Below are 22,728 nucleotides of genomic sequence, written 5' to 3'. Positions count from 1 at the left end.
TGGGCACTATACAATGTAATATATGGGTACTGTAGATAATTATTGGTGGATTCTGGAACCAATTAAACACATTTGCATTATTTCCTTTGGGAAGGCACTGCTTAGTTCCCAAACTGCCTTTCGGAACCAATTAAGTTTGCGAACAGAGGTACCACTGTAATATCTTTGCACACTGTCCCTACCTTTTGGGGTGACTTACTGTACCTTCTTAATAGGGTGGCCCCAACCATGGTGCCGTTCCCTACCTAGTATAAGTGCAGAGGAGAAAATAGTAAATGCCAGGTGTCACTTACAAAAACTGAAAACTACCTCCACAAAAACACACTGTGAACTATTAACAGGAATGTTTGATCAGAAAAATTCCTAAAATGAACATCATTCCATCATTCCTACGTGTTTTACCCATCCAATCCACACTGGTTCATCAGGAAACCAAAGGAGACTGATCATATCTTAAAATAGTAGATACACTGGAGAGGAATAGATAAATATCCTATCCCAGCACTACATTAGTACAGCATAGACTAGCAGCAGTTCAAGTGTCACTGTTGTTTAATATTTTTTTTTTTTGCAGAAATCAATAGTACAGGTGATTTTTAACAAACTTTGTAATTAGGTTTATTAGCCGAAAAATGCATTTTTATCATGAGAAAGCAGTTTGAATCTCTCTTTCCCCCCCCCCCTCCCCCCCCCCCCCCCCAGTCTTCATTGTTCGCTATGGCGAGTAGAGGGAGATGAGGCACCAAAACAGGACAACAAAGAGTTAATTTACAGCTACATCACTGGGCTATCCCCTCTGAAGTCAGCACTGACCTCTCTGACTTCTGAATACCAGCTTTCACACAGCTCCAACTGTGTAATCCTTTGTTCTCTGCTCTCTGCTGGTGACTAATCTCCCTCCTTCCTCCTCCCCCGTTCCCTCTCCATAGATTAGACAGGGCTCGACTGATGTAAACAAGATGAGATTTCCTGATAATGAGCAGTAAAGGAGAAAGAGGGGGGGGGGACACCTGGGGAAAGTCTTTTTGAATGCAGATAATAGTATTTGCCTAATACACCCAATTACAAAGTTTCTTAAAGGGAACCTGTCACCCCCCGTGCTGGGGTGACAGGCTCCCGACCCCCGTTAGAGCCCCCTATACTCACCTAATCCCGGCGGGTCCCGCTTCTGGAGGTGGTCGGGTGATGAAGATCTCAGCCGCTGCAGCCCGGCGCGCGCGCTGAGAGATGAGTCCAACACCCATAGAGAATGACAGGAGAGTCCAGCGCTCCGTCATTCTCTGAGCGTTGGACTCATCTCTCAGCGCGCGCGCCGGGCTGCAGCGGCTGAGATCTCCGTCACCCGACCGGATCCAGAAGCGGGACCCGGCGGGATTAGGTGAGTATAGGGGGCTCTAACGGGGGGTCTGCAAAAAAGTAAAACGACAGTGACACTTTAAAGACATACAGATGCATGCATGTAGTTTTAAGAAGAAGTGTATATTTACAGGGTTTGTATAGTTTATTTTTTACAGTGTGTAAACCTGTTTACCGCATAAAAAGTACTTGAAATAAATCCAACTTTTAGAGCAGGAATAAAACTCTGAATATTGCAGTCGTGTTTCTTTATCACAGTTTCTGTCCCATCTGTAAAATTAAATGTTATTTGTGTAGAATTATTAATTAAACTGTGCAGTGGAGTAGTACTGCTGCAATGCTTTCCAGGTCATAACAAAGCGTTATACAAAAAAACAATGAATATTCCTTTAGTTCTTTTTTGTTTAATCATACCCTTAGAAGAAAGAGTTCTCTGTCTGTCTGAGATATCATTAATATGCAGCCCAGTGACACCATATGAGGATCATCTTAGCACAGCACCAAACGGAACAACATCCATGGAGCATAGTGGCCTATTGTTATATTGATAAAATTTGTGCATGTGTGCAGCAGGTTTTTTACTCTGGATTGTAGTTGTGATATCACTGGGATTGCATCTTCATCATTAGATGACAGAAACATCTTTATTGTCAGGCCATATGGTAGTAATGGTCACCATTATTCCACTTAAGCATAAGTTTTAATATGTTGCTGCCCAAGGTGAAACAATTTATTCCATACTTGTTATCTATTCGGTCTCCTTTCCCCAGTTCTGAGCTGCTTTTTGCCGAAAACACAAAAATCTGTGTGTGAGCTTCTCTCTCTGTCTTCCCCTCCTCCTCCCTCCCTTCTGAGACAACTGATGTAAACAAGTTCCTGGCTGGCTGTATCTGCAACATTTGTAGCTTCTTTGTAATGCTGGGGGGATTATTCTGAGGTCAAGTTGCTAATGAACTCACTGTGATTAATAGTCCCAGCATTACAAAGAAGCGACAATGTTGCAAATAAAGCAAATCAGGGACTTGTTTACATCGGCTGTCTCAGAAGAGGAGGGAGAGACAGAGACCAATACTCACACACAGATTTTTGTATCTTCAGCAGAAAGCAGCTGGTGAGAACTGGGGGAAGGAGACTGAATAGATAATAAGTAAGGCATTGTGGGATTCATCACAAACCAGCTCTTTATTCTCTTGATGTTTTATTACCTATGAACTGTGTTCATCACAAGATGCTGTTATTGCTGCCAAAGGGTTTGTTGCTTTTATATGACAGTGTCTGGGTACTGAATGTTTGGAAATGTTTTGGAAATATTTTTAATTAATAAATTAAAGTTTCTGTGCAGAATTGGCTTTTTTTCAGAAAAACAAACAAACATTCTTAACAAGTGTAAGGAACTGAGCAACTGACCAGAATCAAGTTCTGTTAGCTAGAATGGGCCAGTGCATATCCAAAATGACAGGACCTTGGGGTGTTCTGAGCATGCATTACGGAGAATATATCGAAAGTTGTCCAAGGAAGGAGAACTGGCAAGAGGTCTTGGGTGTCCAAGGCTGATGCATGTGGAGAGTAAGGATTATTCCAACTGGTCAGACCCCACGGAAGAGCTACTCTAGCACAAAGAGCTGAAAAGGTTAAAGTTGATTATAATAGCAAAGTGTCATAACACACAGACCATGGTCTGTTGGCTGAGTTTGTGTCTGTAGCCTACCGGGGAAAGAGATTGCCTCCAACAGCTTACCTTCTTCTCTTACTACATTTAGTGCCAATGTGATGCTCTGGAAAACTCTGGATTCTTGTAGATGTTACTTTGACGTATACCATTTATCTAAACAGTGTTGCACACCAAGTACTACCTTTCATGGCAACAATATTCCCTAATGGCAATGTCCTCTTTCAGATTTCAAGATGTTTCAGAGTTCAAGATGTTGGCTTAGCCTCATAACTTCCCAGATCTAGATCTGGTAAAAAATGTCTGATCCATTAATGCCCCATTTGGGCACATTTTTTGCGGCAGTATGATGGGCAAATGTCCTGGTCCAATGGTGGGCCCATTGACCCAAACTAACAGCGTTGTATGGATCTGTGATGCTGTTAGTTTAGGAAATTAGGTCCATGGTTGGACAAGCTGTCGTACAGATGCAGAACTATGCCCATATTACAGTCAACTAGTCTTAGAAGTACACCCATAAGGCAAAACCCTTAAACCAAACACCTAAGTGGCCCAAACTCGTCTTAATATCCTTTAAAATCCCCCATATGACTAGCATATAACATGACACATTTTTATTAAATGCAATGTAATGTTATTTAAGGCTGTGAAAGTGAAAGTTAGCTAGTATATATGATAAACCTGTGTACTTATTCTTCTTATTCATTCTTGTATCGGAAGCTTTTCTGTGCAGCCAGGTTGGAGTTCTTATTGTTCATGGCTGCACATTTAGCCCGCTATCACGCTGTGTCCATTCAACAAAATCAATGTCACTTTACACCGGCCTATTATCTGCCATGTTCTGTATTGTCGGCACCTGTCTTCAACTTCTCTCAAACAAAGGAGAAGTTGTTTCTTTTTTTATTTTTTTATTTTGGCTGCAACGATTTGCCAGGAACGCCGAAACAAAACGACCACCTGACAAATGACTTTCCCTTTTTAAACGGTCTGGAATCTAGTGAGGCGATGTATCGGCATCATTTTGCCATACAATAACATACAATAACATTGTCAATATGTTCTTTTCCCTACAATGTGACCAATCTTGGACGTCTGCTCGGCTAATCATCGTATTCTGCTTGATTCCTTTGTCAATGGAAGGAAGTGTTTCTGTGTATCTTTCTTCAGCCCAATTTCCTTCTTTTTTCCCCTTCAGTTTACAGAAAATCCCCCAGACATAAGGCTGCGTGTGTAACAACCCACCCCGGTCTTGTATATACATAGGGGAGTTTAATAACATTTGCATATGATGTATTGCGCTTCTTTATATATATATAGCGCCATAGAATGCCGGTCTAATTGGTTTTTAATCTCTCCAGCTTTTCCAAATTAAAAAGTCAGGATGATAACGGGCACAGCCGGGAGACACCTCCGGTCTGTGTGAATAATGTCCTGTGTTTGTATTACAGGAGGACATGGTGCACGGAGTTACTGTAATAAAAGAAATCTCCCTCTATCTGCGCTGCCGCTGAATATTCATAGCACTAATTACTTTCCTTTTTGTAATCTAACTGATTTACTTAGTAAAATATGCCTCTTAGCACTTGTTATCTGGGCTGCCTGCTCCCAGGAGCCTCCAATGTGTTCCTGAATTAATGAGTAGTTTTATAGTATATTTGGTGAAAAGAAATATCTGCATTAGATATAGAGTAAGTGGTAGAGAATGATGGATTGTTACTTATCACTGCCCAGAATAGCTGGCGGGCTATCTGCTGCCCCACATCATCATAACCATAAACTATGCAGGCAGTGAAGTGGATTAGCTATGGTGCTGCATGCTTCCCTGCTCGACATAAGCCGCATTTTCTTTTACGCTTCACGCTTTAAGGTGGTTGCTTTGTTTACATTATTTATGTTTCGTATCCTGCAGACTGTAGCGGATGGAACTTTGGTTATAGTACTGTGCACATTGTCATTTGATGAAAAAAATCCTGGAAGCACAAAGCGATTTCATCTGCTATAACGTATTCTATCCCATAGACATAGCAGGAAGTATGTATGTATTATGATTACATCATTGCTTACTGATGGTAATCTCAATTCTTAATTACTCTTACCGTTAAAATTCCCTTTTGTTCTGAATTTTCCCACAATTCAGTCCACTACTACACCTCCTAGTCAGGAACTTATAGCACTGTTCATCCAGAGGTTCCTGGTTCATGATTATAATGTGAGGAATGCTGTGCACTGTAGAGTGGGTGGGTGTTGGGTGACAGGTCCTATTGCTAATGGAAGAAAAGTGACTGGAGGATTTCTAAATAATTATAATAATATTGGGGGAGATTTGTCAAACATGGTGTAAAGTGACACCGGCTCAGTTGCCCCTAGCAACCAATCAGATTCCACCTTTCATTCCTCACAGACTCTTTGGAAAATGAAAGGTGGAATCTGATTGGTTGCTAGGGGCAATTGGGCCAGTTTCACTTTACACCATGTTTGATAAATTTCCCCTATTATTTGTATAGCGCCTACATATTCTGCTGTGCATTTCTAAAGAAACATTTCTTCCTAAAATCTATGGCCACCACATGTTATAGCTTCATTCTTGTGTCTGTCTTCAAAGTAATGCAATAAAGCAATTCAGCGAATGAAAAATGTTAATCCACAATGTTGTTTATAAGACCTAGATGGGGCGAATATCGGACAAACAGGCTGCTATTGCTCGTTGTAGTAGGCCCAGTGATCAGATGATGAACAAGCAAGCTGGTCAAAATCACATTGTGTGTTGGTGCACATTTTCCTGTGCAATGGGGGATGTGTGGGCAATAATGGGGAAAGTAAAGTGTAACACAAATATTCAGCCTATTTTTAAAAATATCAAGTCTCTCAGTACTTATCAGCTGTTGTATGCTCTGCAGGAAGTAGTGTATTCTTTTCAGCCTGACACAGTGCTCTCTGCTGTAACCTCTATCAATGACAGCAAATCCCCATACAAAGCCTTTCAAACTTTGAACAGTTCCTGTCACAGACGGAGGTGGCAGCAGAGAGCACTGTGTCAGGTTGGAAAGAATACATCACTTCCTGCAGTACATACAGTAGCTGATAAGTACTGGTAGGCAGGGGCGGGCTGGGCCGGGGGGCAGGGTGGCATCTGCCCCCCGGGCCGGCCTTCCCCAGTACATTACAGGGCCGCGCTGAGGCTGCTTACCGCCCCAGCGCTCTCCTCTCTGCCTGTGCTGCAGGGCCGGTCTGTGATGCCAGTTGCAGCTGAAGCTGCTCCCCGCCCCCGTTAAGCCCCGCCCCCTGTGTACCTCCCATGTTCCTCCTGGCCCAGGACTTCCTGTATTACACAGTGTGGAGAGGAGGAGGCTGGCTGCTGCTAATCTCCAGCTACACAGCGTCCTCCAGCTCCAGGCTCCTGCTCCCTGACCATCCCCCTCCTGTCCTGCTCTCTGCTCAGCAGCTATAATGCAGGTACTTCGGGTTGTAGATAGGAGGGAGGTCGGGACAGAGAGGAGAGGGCTGTCTGCTGGGCTGGGCTGACAGAGGCAAACACACACACTAGCATCTGGTCCCCCAACCCCTGTAGCTGCTGCCCTTTACCCCCTATAGCTGCATCCTCTTCCACAGGCTGCATTGCCCCTCTGCACCTGTAGTTGATATGTACCTCCTAAGGCTGCTGTGTGAGCCTTCCCCCCAGACAGCTGTGCCCCCCCCCCCCCGTCAGGCTGCTGTGCCCCCCCCCCCTTTCAGGCTGCTGTGCCCCCCCTTCAGGCTGCGGTCCCCCCCCCTTTTCAGGCTGCTTTGCCCCCCCCCACACACACACACACACATTTCAGACTGCTGTGCCCCCACACACAGAATGATACACACTCATAGAGAACAATATACGGTCATACAGAACAATATACACCTATACAGAACAATATACACCTATACAGAACAATATACACCTATACAGAACAATATACACCTATACAGAACAATATACACCTATACAGAACAATATACACCTATACAGAACAATATACACCCATACAGAACAATATACACCCATACAGAACAATATACACCTATACAGAACAATATACACCTGTACAGAACCATACAGAACAATATACACCTATAAAGAACAATATACACCCATACAGAACAATTTACACTCATACAGAACCATACAGAACCATATACACCCATACAGAACATACAGTACAATATACACCCATACAGAACAATATACACCTGTGCAGAACAAAACGCACCCATACAGAACAAAACGCACCCATACAGAACAATATACACCCATACAGAACAATATACACCCATACAGAACAATACGCACTCATACATAACAATACACACCCATACAGAACAATATACACCTGTACAGAACAAAACGCACCCATACAGAACAATATACACCCATACAGAACAATATACACCCATACAGAACAATACGCACTCATACATAACAATACACACCCATACAGAACAATATACACCCATACAGAACAATATACACCCATACAGAACAATACGCACTCATACATAACAATACACACCCATACAGAACAATATACACCTGTACAGAACAAAACGCACCCATACAGAACAATATACACCCATACAGAACAATATACACCCATACAGAACAATACGCACTCATACATAACAATACACACCCATACAGAACAATATACACCTGTACAGAACAAAACGCACCCATACAGAACAAAACGCACCCATACAGAACAATATACACCCATACAGAACAATATACACCCATACAGAACAATACGCACTCATACATAACAATATACACCCATACAGAACAATACGCACTCATACAGAACCATACAGAACAATATACACCCATACAGAACAATATACACCCATACAGAACAATATACACCTATACAAAACAATATACACCCATACAGAACAATATACACCTATACAGAACAATATACACCTGTACAGAACCATACAGCACAATATACACCCAATCAGAACAATATACACCTATACAGAACAATATACACCTGTACAGAACCATACAGAACAATATACACCCATACAGAACAATTTACACTCATACAGAACCATACACACGCATACAGAACATTATACACCTGTACAGAACCATACAGAACAATATACACCCATACAGAACAATATACACCCATACAGAACAATATACACCCATACAGAACAATATACACCTGTACAGAACCATACAGAACAATATACACCCATACAGAACAATATACACCTATACAGAACAATATACACCCATACAGAACAATTTACACTCATACAGAACAATATACACCCATACAGAACAATATGCACCCATACAGAACAATATACACCCATACAGAATATACACCCATAAAGAACCATGCAGAACAATTTACACCCATGCAGAACAATATACACCCATACAGAACCATACAGTACAATATACACCCATACAGAACCATACAGTACAATATACACCCATACAGAACCATACAGTACAATATACACCCATACAGAACCATACAGTACAATACACACCCATACAGAACAATACACACTCATACAGAACCATACAGTACAATATACACCCATACAGAACCATACAGTACAATATACACCCATACAGAGCAATATACACCCATACAGAACAATATACACCCATACAGAACAATATACACCCATACAGAACAATACGCACCCATACAGAACAATACGCACTCATACAGAACAATATACACCCATACAGAACAATATACACCAATACAGAACCATACAGTACCATATACACCCATACAGAACCATACAGTACAATATACACTCATACAGAACAATATACACCCATACAGAACAATTTTTTACTCAAACAGAACCATACAGAACAATATAAACCCATACAGAACAATATACACCAATACAGAACAATATACACCCATACAGAACCATACAGTGCAATATACACCCATACAGTACAATATACACACACATACAGAACAATACTCACCCATACAGAACAATATACAGCCATACAGAACCATACAGAACAATATACACTCATACAGAACAATATACGCCAATACAGAACAATATACACCCATACAGAACAATTTACACTCATACAGAACCATACAGAACAATATACACCCATACAGCACAATATACACCCATACAGAACAATATACACCTATACAGAACATTATACACCCATACAGAACAATATACACCCATACAGAACAATTTACACTCATACAGAACCATACAGAACTATATACACCCATACAGAACATACAGTACAATATACACCCATACAGAACAATATACACCTGTACAGAACCATACAGAACAATATACACCCATACAGAACAATATACACCTATACAGAACAATATACACCTGTACAGAACCATACAGAACAATATACACCTATACAGAACATTATACACCCATACAGAACAATATACACCCATACAGAACAATTTACACTCATACAGAACCATACACACCCATACAGAACATTATACACCTGTACAGAACCATACAGAACAATATACACCCATACAGAACAATATACATCTATACAGAACAATATACACCTGTACAGAACCATACAGAACAATAAACACCTATACAGAACAATATACACCCATACAGAACAATATACACCCATACAGAACAATATACACCTGTACAGAACAATACAGAACAATATACACCCATACAGAACAATATACACCTATACAGAACAATATACTCCCATACAGAACAATTTACACTCATACAGAACAATATACACCCATACAGAACAATACGCACCCATACAGAACAATATACACCCATACAGAATATACACCCATAAAGAACCATGCAGAACAATTTACACCCATGCAGAACAATATACACCCATACAGAACCATACAGTACAATATACACCCATACAGAACCATACAGTACAATATACACCCATACAGAACCATACAGTACAATACACACCCATACAGAACCATACAGTACAATATACACCCATACAGAACCATACAGTACAATACACACCCATACAGAACAATACGCACTCATACAGAACCATACAGTACAATATACACCCATACAGAACCATACAGTACAATATACACCCATACAGAGAAATATACACCCATACAGAGCAATATACACCCATACAGAACAATATACACCCATACAGAACAATATACACCCATACAGAACAATACGCACTCATACAGAACAATACGCACTCATACAGAACATTATACACCCATACAGAACAATATACACCAATACAGAACCATACAGTACCATATACACCCATACAGAACCATACAGAACAATATAGACCCATACAGAACAATATACACCAATACAGAACAATATACACCCATACAGAACCATACAGTGCAATATACACCCATACAGTACAATATACACACATACAGAACAATACTCACCCATACAGAACAATATACACCCATACAGAACCATACAGAACAATATACACTCATACAGAACAATATACACCGATACAGAACAATATACACCCATACAGAACAATTTACACTCATACAGAACCATACAGAACAATATACACCCATACAGCACAATATACACCCATACAGAACAATATACACCTATACAGAACATTATACACCCATACAGAACAATATACACCCATACAGAACAATTTACACTCATACAGAACCATACAGAACTATATACACCCATACAGAACATACAGTACAATATACACCCATACAGAACAATATACACCTGTACAGAACCATACAGAACAATATACACCCATACAGAACAATATACACCTATACAGAACAATATACACCTTTACAGAACCATACAGAACAATATACACCCATACAGAACAATATACACCTATACAGAACAATATACACCCATACAGAACAATTTACACTCATACAGAACAATATACACCCATACAGAACAATATACACCCATACAGAATAAACACCCATAAAGAACCATGCAGAACAATTTACACCCATGCAGAACAATATACACCCATACAGAACCATACAGTACAATATACACCCATACAGAACCATACAGTACAATACACACCCATACAGAACCATACAGTACAATATACACCCATACAGAACCATACAGTACAATACACACCCATACAGAACACTACGCACTCATACACACCATACAGTACAATATACACCCATACAGAACCATACAGAGCAATATACACCCATACAGTACAATATACACACATACAGAACAATACTCACCCATACAGAACCATACAGAACAATATACACCCATACAGAACAATATACACCAATACAGAACAATATACACCCATACAGAACAATATACACTCATACAGAACCATACAGTACTATATACACCCATACAGAACATACAGTACAATATACACCCATACAGAACCATACAGTGCAATATACACCCATACAGAATCATATACACCCATACAGAACAATATACACCCATACAGAACCATACAGAACAATATACACCCATACAGAACCATACAGTGCAATATACACCCATACAGAACCATATACACCCATACAGAACCATACAGAACAATATACACCTATACAGAACAATATACACCCATACAGAACCATACAGTACAATATACACCCATACAGAACATACAGTACAATATACACCCATACAGAACCATACAGTGCAATATACACCCATACAGAACAATACGCACTCATACAGAACCATACAGTGCAATATACACCCATACAGAACCATACAGTACAATATACACCCATACAGTACAATATACACACATACAGAACAATACTCACCCATACAGAACCATACAGAACAATATACACTCATACAGAACAATATACACCAATACAGAACAATATACACCCATACAGAACAATTTACACTCATACAGAACCATACAGTACAATATACACCCATACAGAACAATACGCACCCATACAGAACAATATACACCAATACAGAACAATATACACCTATACAAAACCATACAGAACAATATACAGTACACCTATACAGAACCATACAGTACAATATACACCCATACAGAACAATATACACCTATACAGAGCAATATACACCCGTACAGAACCATACAGTACAATATACACCCATACAGAACCATACAGTACAATACACACCCATACAGAACCATACAGTACAATATACACCCATACAGAACAATACGCACCCATACAGAACAATATACACCCATACAGAACAATATACACCCATACAGAACAATATGCACTCATACAGAACCATACAGTGCAATATACACCCATACAAAACTATACGCACTCATACAGAACAATATGCACCCATACAGAACAATATACACCCATACAGAATAAACACCCATAAAGAACCATGCAGAACAATTTACACCCATGCAGAACAATATACACCCATACAGAACCATACAGTACAATATACACCCATACAGAACCATACAGTACAATACACACCCATACAGAACCATACAGTACAATATACACCCATACAGAACCATACAGTACAATACACACCCATACAGAACACTACGCACTCATACACACCATACAGTACAATATACACCCATACAGAACCATACAGAGCAATATACACCCATACAGTACAATATACACACATACAGAACAATACTCACCCATACAGAACCATACAGAACAATATACACCCATACAGAACAATATACACCAATACAGAACAATATACACCCATACAGAACAATATACACTCATACAGAACCATACAGTACTATATACACCCATACAGAACATACAGTACAATATACACCCATACAGAACCATACAGTGCAATATACACCCATACAGAATCATATACACCCATACAGAACAATATACACCCATACAGAACCATACAGAACAATATACACCCATACAGAACCATACAGTGCAATATACACCCATACAGAACCATATACACCCATACAGAACCATACAGAACAATATACACCTATACAGAACAATATACACCCATACAGAACCATACAGTACAATATACACCCATACAGAACATACAGTACAATATACACCCATACAGAACCATACAGTGCAATATACACCCATACAGAACAATACGCACTCATACAGAACCATACAGTGCAATATACACCCATACAGAACCATACAGTACAATATACACCCATACAGTACAATATACACACATACAGAACAATACTCACCCATACAGAACCATACAGAACAATATACACTCATACAGAACAATATACACCAATACAGAACAATATACACCCATACAGAACAATTTACACTCATACAGAACCATACAGTACAATATACACCCATACAGAACAATACGCACCCATACAGAACCATACAGAACAATATACACCAATACAGAACAATATACACCTATACAAAACCATACAGAACAATATACAGTACACCTATACAGAACCATACAGTACAATATACACCCATACAGAACAATATACACCTATACAGAGCAATATACACCCGTACAGAACCATACAGTACAATATACACCCATACAGAACCATACAGTACAATACACACCCATACAGAACCATACAGTACAATATACACCCATACAGAACAATACGCACCCATACAGAACAATATACACCCATACAGAACAATATACACCCATACAGAACAATATGCACTCATACAGAACCATACAGTGCAATATACACCCATACAAAACTATACGCACTCATACAGAACAATATGCACCCATACAGAACAATATATACCCATACAGAACAATATACACCCATACAGAACCATACAGTACAATATACACCCATACAGAACCATACAGTGCAATATACACCCATACAGAACAATACGCACTCATACAGAACCATATACACATTTTGTAGGGTATTTTGGAGCATATTATATAGTAGTCAGTATGTTGGAGGTCACCCAGCTTTCCCAATATCTTTCACTCAGTATAATATGGTCACCCAGCTTTCCCACCATTTTTATACTCAGTAGGATGGAGGTCACCCAGCTTTCCCACCATCTTATACTCAGTGGCTGGTAGCCTCGGGGAGCTGCATAGTATATCTATACTGTGCAGCTGAAAACCATATCACCACAATTGTGCTAATTGGTTCCTTTTAAGGAGCACTCCAGCCCTTACCTATTATTACCCTCCCCACATCAGTGCAGGGACGGTAGATGGCACCCCGGACCTGTACTTCTGCCAGCGGCGATGTTCCAACAATTCGGGTAACGTCTCCTTCCCTTCTGGTCATTTGTGACAGGGAATTCCTACTGCTCTGTGGGAAGGGGCCAGAAGTCACCTTGTCAATGTAAGTCTATGGGATGGTTCCGTGTCAGCGCTGAGTCGTCCCATATACTTATACAGTAAAGAGATCCCCGACCCCGTCACAGCGAGCAGTAGGAATTCCCTGTTTACAAATGACTGGAAGGGCTGAATGTGTTATCCGAAGTGTGAGAACATTGCCGCTGGAGGAAGTATTGGAGTGGGTGGCATCTACCTTCCCTGCACTGATGTGGGGAGTGTAATAAGTGAGGGCCTAGAGTGGTCCTTGAAGGATGGGCCGCTAGCCGGCTACTCATGGGCCAGTGCTGTGTGCTTGCCCCCCAGGCTAAAATTTGCCAGCCAGCCCCTGCTGGTAGGCTTTAGATTTTTAAATAGAAGTAATTTACAAATCTATATAACTGTGTCCAGTTAATTTTAAAGAAAGAAAAAAAAATAGCTGATTTGCTGGAATACCCCTTTAAGTTTAATATTCTTTAATTTAGTAAATGTAGCTTTTCCCAAATTATTTTTCTAACATTGACTGACATTATTTCTCTTGCTATCGCTTTATGTGATCATTAATTGGATATTTTCATCTTAGGCCAACTGATGTGCTAGTGCTAATTATTTGTCTTCCCCTTTGTATAATGTATCCACTACTGTAATTGGTGCCCCCCACCTGCGAGACCATCAGACGTTAGCTATTCTTCTGTGTAAAAATTACATCAGAGATCTTCTTTCTTGGGACCAAGCTATATCTGTCTTCAGACATCTGGCAGCCAAGTTATCCTGCAATAAAGGAACCTGACATGCATAAAAGGAAGAGGTATTATAACAAACTAATTATACTTAGATGCAGTGAGGTAAATACGGCTGAATTGTCCCTATGGGACACACAGGAAGTAGACGCTGGTCTTGGAATCAAACATTTACGTTAAATTGGCTTAAAATATTCTGTTCTCATAACATCCTTTGAGTCATGCGATGCATAAAATAACCAGGTCGGCCATTTTTTATTCTTTTTATCTTTTACAAAATTGCCCAAAATATTTCCTGGGCCATCCTGGCTCAATTTAATAATAATCTATGGAAACTGCACTAAAGGAAATCTGTCAGCTGTAATTCACGTTCCAAACTGCTGACTGTTCAATAGCTGTTCAGTCAAGTAGACTCATGGAGGGACATTTATCAAGGCTGGCATACGAGTACGCCAGTCCTAAATAAAGCACCACCCCCTTTTCTTCAGCCGCATTTACTAGAAAGCACACGCCTCTTAATACAGCTGGTCGGCCCTGTGTCAGGAGAAGGCGTAGATTTGTATCATGCTTTAGGCCCCGTTCCCACTGAGGAAAGGAATGCCGTTAGCCTCCCGCTCATAGTGGGAGTCTATGGGAGGCGCGCGCTCCTGCCCTGTCCGCGCTGAAGAATGAACATGTTCATTCTTCAGCGCGTACAGAGCAGGAGCGCGCGCCTCCCATAGACTCCCATTATGAGCGGGAGGCTAACGGCATTCTGCGGCGGAGAATTCCGCAGCGGAATTCCGCTACCTTTCCTCAGTGGGAACGGGGCCTTATGTTGCTAGTGGCCACAAATCATGATAAATCTGGTGCGAAGGGGAGGCCATCCCTCCCTCTGTCTTAACCCCCCGGCCCGCTTGCCCTCAGGTGAGCACGACATACGGCTGATATATGCCACGGATAAGGGGTGAATCTGTCCTCTTTCCATGGCATATGCCTGGGGCGTTTCTCCTCTCCTTGTGGTAACACCAGTGCCCAGGAGCGTAACTACCACTGCAGCAGCCATAATGGCTAACCAGGGGTGATTCTAGCCTCTCTGCTGCCCGAGGCGAACTATAGAATGAGGCCCCCCCCCCCCCCCGTCAATCCGCCCACATTATAATCCACTACTGCCCCCCCCCCCCCCACTGCTGTCCCCAATAAACATAATGTTTGGTCCCTTGCTGCACAGAGGATGTCAGGAGAGGAGGAGGCTGACTTTATAGGAGAGGTCCCAGCAGCACAGAGGATGTCACGAGAGGAGGGGGCTAATCCTATAGGAGAGGTCCCAGCAGCACAGAGGATGTCAGGAGATGAGGGTGCTAATCCTATAGGAGAGGTCCCAGCAGCACAGAGGATGTCAGGAGAGGAGGGTGCTAATCCTATAGGAGAAGTCCCAGCAGCACAGAGGATGTCAGGAGAGGAGGGTGCTGATCTTTTAGGAGATGGTCCCCCTCTTCCCCCCTTATAGATGGTCCCCCTCTTCCCCCCTTATAGATGGTCCCCCTCTTCCCCCCCTTATAGATGGTCCCCTCTCCCTTATAGATGGTCCCCCTCTCCCCCCCTTATAGATGGTCCCCCTCTCCCCCCTCCCTTATAGATGGTCCCCCTCTCCCCCCTCCCTTATAGATGGTCCCCCTCTTTCCCCTCCCTTATAGATGGTCCCCCTCTTCCTTCCTTATAGATGGCCCCCCTCTTCCCCCCCCCTTATAGTTGGTCCCCCTCTTCCCTCTCCCCCCCCCTTATAGATGGTCCCCCTCTCCCCCCCCCTTATAGATGGTCCCCCTCTTCCCCCCCCCTTATAGATGGTCCCCCTCTTCCCTCTCTCCCCCTCCCTTATAGATGGTCCCCTCTCCCTTATAGATGGTCCCCCTCCCCCCTTATACATGGTCCCCCTCTCCCCCCTCCCTTATAGATGCCCCCTTATAGATGGTCCCCCTCTTTCCCCCTCCCTTATAGATGGTCCCCCTCTCCCCCTTATACATGGTCCCCCTCTCCCCCCCCCTTATAGACGGTCCCCCTCCCGCCCCTCCCTTATAGATGGTCCCCCCCTTATAGATGGTCCCCCTCTTTCCCCCCTCCCTTATAGATGGCCCCCCCCTTATAGATGGTCCCCCTCTTTCCCCCCTCCCTTATAGATGGCCCCCCCCCTATAGATGGTCCCCCTCTTCCCTCTCCCCCTCCCTTATAGATGGTCCCCCCCCCCTTATAGATCGTCCCCCTCTTTCCCCCCTCCCTTATAGATCGTCCCCCTCTTTCCCCCCTCCCTTATAGATGGCCCCCTTCCCCCCCCTACCTTATAGATGGTCCCCCTCTCCCCCCCCCCCCTGCACAGCAGATAAAACAAAAACAAAAAACAGCACACAACTCACCTGCCCTCCGTTCCCCCCGTCGAGCCTCTCTGGTCTGGTCCCGGCTGATGTGCGGCTGCCCGGGGTGTCCCGTCCTGTCCCCGGCAGCGCGCGCATCACAGGCTCCTGTGCCTGTGACTTCCGGCGCACGGGGAGCTCTCTGATGCGCACGCTGCCGGGGACAGGATGGGACACCCCCGGCAGCCGCACATCAGCCGGGGGACTAAGGCTGCATTCCCACGTTCCGTGATCCTGACGGATCACGGACGTGGAATGCATGTACTGGAGCCCCCCCGCCCCCGGTAAGTATCTGTAATGAGATGCTGTGAGCGGGGGAGACTGTATTCATAAGCGCCGCGCGGCTGATTTAGTACAGCGCGGCGCTTATGAATACAGTCTCCCCCGCTCACAGCATCTCATTACAGATACTGCCCGGGGGCGGGGGGGCTCCAGTACATGGTACAGTCAGGGCCGTTTTAATACATTGGTGGGCCCAGTGCACAGCCCTCAAGAGTGGGCCCCCCCCCTTACCTTTCTGCACATTGTATAATGTACTGAATTTGCCCCCACACTGTATCAAGAGCCCCAATACATACAGTAGTTACCTTATAACACTATTTCCACCATTCAGTGATTACATATTACATAAAAACTGCACTAAACAAAACAGAAAGATATCACCATTGATACCATTACATAATACCGCCACACCATGACCCCTATCAGTACAAGCCTATAACAGAGTGAAGTTACATCCAGTGACTCACCGGAGGCGTCTTCTCCGATCAGAGTCTGTCACCTTTTCTTTTTCTCTCCATCCAGCGTGGGCCACCTTGAAGTCTTCTCCTGGCTGTGAATCTTCTCTCCAGAATCTGCCAGACAAATATTTTAGTCTCCAACACATACAGTAGTTAGGTCCCTTGTACCCCTATACAGTAGTTACACCCCTCTGTACTCCTACATAGTTACACCCCTCTGTGCCTCCATAGTTTTAAGGTGTCCCTGTAGTATATAGACCCTCATGTGCTCCTCCAGTTATATACAGCCCTCCTGTGCGCTCCCCCATTAGTATATAGCCCTCCTGTGCGCTCTCCCCAGTAGTATATAGCCCCCTGTGCTCACCCACAATAGTATATAGCCCCCCTGTGCTCTCCCCCAATAGTATATAGCCCCCCTATGCTCTCCCACAATAGTATATAGCCCCCCTGTGCTCTCCCACAATAGTATATAGCCCCCCTGTGCTCTCCCACAATAGTATATAGCCCCCTGTGCTCTCCCCCAATAGTATATAGCCCCCCTGTGCTCTCCCACAATAGTATATAGCCCCCCTGTGCTCTCCCCCAATAGTATATAGCCCCCCTGTGCTCCCCCTCAATAGTATATAGCCCCCCTGTGCTCTCCATAATATATAGACCCCTGTGCTCTCCCCCATAGTATATAGACCCCTGTGCTCCCCAATAGTATATAGCTCCCCTGTGCTCCCCAATAGTATATAGCCCCTGTGCTCCCCAATAGTATATAGCTAACCTGTGCTCCCCAATAGTATATAACCCCCTGTGCTCCCCCATAGTATATAGCCCCCTGTGCTCCCCAGTAGTATATAGCCCCCTGTGCTCCCCATAGTATATAGCTCCCCTGTGCTCCCCCATAGTATATAGCTCCCCTGTGCTCCCCCATAGTATATAGCCCCCTGTGCTCCCCCAAAGTATATAGCTCCCCTGTGCTCCCCCATAGTATATAGCTCCCCTGTGCTCCCCAATAGTATATAGCCCCCTGTGCTTCCCAATAGTATATAGCTCCCCTGTGCTCCCCAATAGTATATAGCTCCCCTGTGCTCCCCATAGTGTATAGCCCCCTGTGCTCCCCCATAGTATATAGCTCCCCTGTGCTCCCCCATAGTATATAGCTCCCTGTGCTCCCCCATAGTATATAGCCCCCTGTGCTCCCCAATAGTATATAGCCCCCGTTCTCCCCCATAGTGTATAGCCCCCTGTGCTCCCCCATAGTATATAGCTCCCCTGTGCTCCCCCATAGTATATAGCCCCCTGTGCTCCCCCATAGTATATAGCCCCCTGTGCTCCCCCATAGTATATAGCCCCCTGTGCTCCCCCAAAGTATATAGCTCCCCTGTGCTCCCCCATAGTATATAGCCCCCTGTGCTCCCCCATAGTATATAGCCCCCTGTGCTCCCCCATAGTATATAGCCCCCGTTCTCCCCCATAGTGTATAGCCCCCTGTGCTCCCCCATAGTATATAGCTCCCCTGTGCTCCCCAGTAGTATATAGCCCCCTGTGCTCCCCCATAGTATATAGCCCCCTGTGCTCCCCCATAGTATATAGCTCCCCTGTGCTCCCCAGTAGTATATAGCCCCCTGTGCTCCCCCATAGTATATAGCTCCCCTGTGCTCCCCCATAGTATATAGCCCCCTGTGCTCCCCCATAGTATATAGCCCCCTGTGCTCCCCCATAGTATATAGCCCCCTGTGCTCCCCCAAAGTATATAGCTCCCCTGTGCTCCCCCATAGTATATAACTCCCCTGTGCTCCCCAATAGTATATAGCCCCCTGTGCTTCCCAATAGTATATAGCTCCCCTGTGCTCCCCAATAGTATATAGCTCCCCTGTGCTCCCCCATAGTGTATAGCCCCCTGTGCTCCCCCATAGTATATAGCTCCCCTGTGCTCCCCCATAGTATATAGCCCCCTGTGCTCCCCCATAGTATATAGCCCCCTGTGCTCCCCAATAGTATATAGCCCCCCGTTCTCCCCCATAGTATATAGCCCCCTGTGCTCCCCAATAGTATATAGCCCCCGTTCTCCCCCATAGTATATAGCCCCCCTGCGCTCCCCAATAGTATATAGCCCCCGTTCTCCCCCATAGTATATAGCCCCCCTGCGCTCCCCAATAGTATATAGCCCCCGTTCTCCCCCATAGTATATAGCCCCCTGTTCTCCCCCATAGTATATAGCCCCCTGTGCTCCCCAATAGTATATAGCTCCCCCTCCCATATAACATTGAAAAAAACAAACACTGTTACTCACCTGGGTCCACGCGTTCCTCTTCTCTTCCCTCCTGTGGCCGCACTTCCTGCGGTCACAAGAGGCTGCACTCCCCTTACCCTCGCGCCGACGCTCCAGTGACGTCGGGCGCTAGAGGGAGAGTGCGGCCTCTTGTGACCGCAGGAAGTGCGGCCACAAGAGTGAGTGACTGACAGGGAGGGAGCCAATGGCTCTCTCTCTGTCAGTGTCGCTGCTGCTGCAGCGCTGAAGCGCCGCAGCAGCAGCGGACGGGGGCAGCGGCGGACGGGTGGGCCTGCAGGGGGCGCCATGGAGGGGTAAGTAGATTACCCATCCATGGCGCTCCCCCCTGACAGGCTGGTGGCCGGAGCCCTGTGCGACCGCATTGGTCGCACATAGCAACGGCCGGCCTGCTCGGGGGGGCCCCTTTAACCAGAGGGCACATGGTGCACGTGCACCGGGCCCACTGGTTAAAGCGGCCCTGGGTACAGTCAGTGGCGGATTATAATGTGGGCGGCCGCCCGAACCGCTCATATTATAATCTGCCACTGAATGCCGCCCCCATGAAGATAGCTGGTGGCGCCGCCTGAGGCAGACGATTCAGGTCGCCTCATCATTGCGGCGCCCCTGTGGCTAACCTGCTCCTGCAATACAATGGACCCCCCGAGCTGTCGTCATTTGCAGCACCCAGTGGCCTCCTCGGTCCTGCAGATGTCCCTTTAACTGCTAGCACTACAAGCACTTGCAGTTAAGAAGGTATGACTACACTTGATGGCTTAGTGGTCAGTCAGGATGGGGGGGAGGGAACCATTTCTAGTTATGCCCCTGCCAGTGTTACCATTCTTTGGATTTCCTCTCCATTATATATTGTTTTTAAATACTAAACATATATATTGAAATACTAAAAGTAAAGATTCCTCATGATTTGTTCTTGCTTATACCAGACATCTGCTGTAATGTTATAATACAAAGCACAAAAAATAATACAAGAAGTGGTGACATAAAATTGTGATAGATGTGTACGTCGGTTTTTGTAGTCTTTTTGTTGCCAGAATAAAATGGAAGCTCATGCCAACATTATAAAGAGCTCGAATATGGTTGTATTGAATAATAGAAGTGATATTTTTCAGCGTATAAGGTCTAATGTTCTCTTGAACTGTTTGTTCTTATTGTGAATTAATCAGATTTGTATAATACTGATTGTTAGAAGGAAAGCAAAGCAATGACCTGTAAATACTGGATGTGATTTATGTCCATCTGGGGTTTCATTTGCACGAACTAACGTAAAAATATATGGAGGGAATAGATTTTTCCCAGGCCTAGAAGCATAAAAAACAGTATACAGTTTGTGTTGGCATAAACCTAAGCACCCTCTATTTGGCCGTTCTCCAAAGACCACAAGTTTTATGTCTGTTTCATTACAGGGAAACTTCCCAAGAAAACACAGGGTTAGGAAAACCACTGCTTTTGTAGTCTGTATGATCTCGGAGTACAGTGTTGCCAATGCAGCAAATATTAAACTTTTTAGCTGCCTTGCGAATAATACAATTTGCTAAATACATAATGTAGTAGGCACAAGGGCTTATTCACCGCTGGCTGCGGAAGTATAAAAAGCCAGAGGGAATCTGAAAGAGGATCTTATAGTTTTATATGGGGTCAGTTTTAGTGGGATTTGTTTTATTGCTGGATGTCCCATGCTATGTTTCTATGTCCTACTATGGACACTGTACAAGTACAGGCCTAACACAACTGTCACATGTGAACCTGCCCTGATAGTGAAACTCTATAGGAAACAAACACTACAATGCACAAACAGAGAAACTTGCATTAAAGATTGGTTGTTTACAGATTTAATGCAAATTTCTTGACAAAATCTGCTTGCTTCATTGTGTGCTGTGGGAGGTTCTGATGCGGGCACGCGCTGATGTGCCCGCATCAGAACCCCGCGGCCACAAGATCATCCTTGCAGAGATGATCCGTTCAGAGACTGGCCGTTCAGTGACGCGGCCCGGTCACAGAACGGCTGGTCTCTTCACGTAGTGTGAACAAACTGAGATAGATATAGAGATAAAGTGTGAGTGTAATGTATAATATATTTATAAATAGAAAGACAGTGTGGGACAGACCACTGCAAATTGGTGGCAGTTACCCTAAACAACAAGCTGTTAACAAAGGGTGGGATTGAGCAGGTATATCAGGTGTAGCAGCCATGTTTGCTAGATTTTTTTAACTTAAA

The 22,728-nt window shown here is 44.0% G+C and overlaps 1 protein-coding gene across 2 annotated transcripts in view; it reads left to right on the top strand.

The window, feature by feature from the left end:
• The window catches only part of RAPGEF5 (Rap guanine nucleotide exchange factor 5), a 226,007-nt gene that overhangs the window by 90,569 nt on the left and 112,710 nt on the right, over positions 1-22,728 (top strand). Inside the window, exon 1 of one of the 2 annotated variants that reach the window (XM_069958819.1) lies at positions 6,459-6,478. The exons of the other annotated variant lie outside the window; for it this stretch is intronic. The gene's annotated coding sequence lies outside the window, so the exon portion shown is untranslated. Of the gene's footprint in view, positions 1-6,458; positions 6,479-22,728 lie in introns of those variants that run through there. 2 annotated transcript variants of the gene reach the window in all.

This window comes from Dendropsophus ebraccatus, chromosome 2, assembly GCF_027789765.1.
Source record: "Dendropsophus ebraccatus isolate aDenEbr1 chromosome 2, aDenEbr1.pat, whole genome shotgun sequence".
NCBI classification, from domain to species: domain Eukaryota; kingdom Metazoa; phylum Chordata; class Amphibia; order Anura; family Hylidae; genus Dendropsophus; species Dendropsophus ebraccatus.
This window is presented reverse-complemented; position numbering and strand designations above follow the sequence as displayed.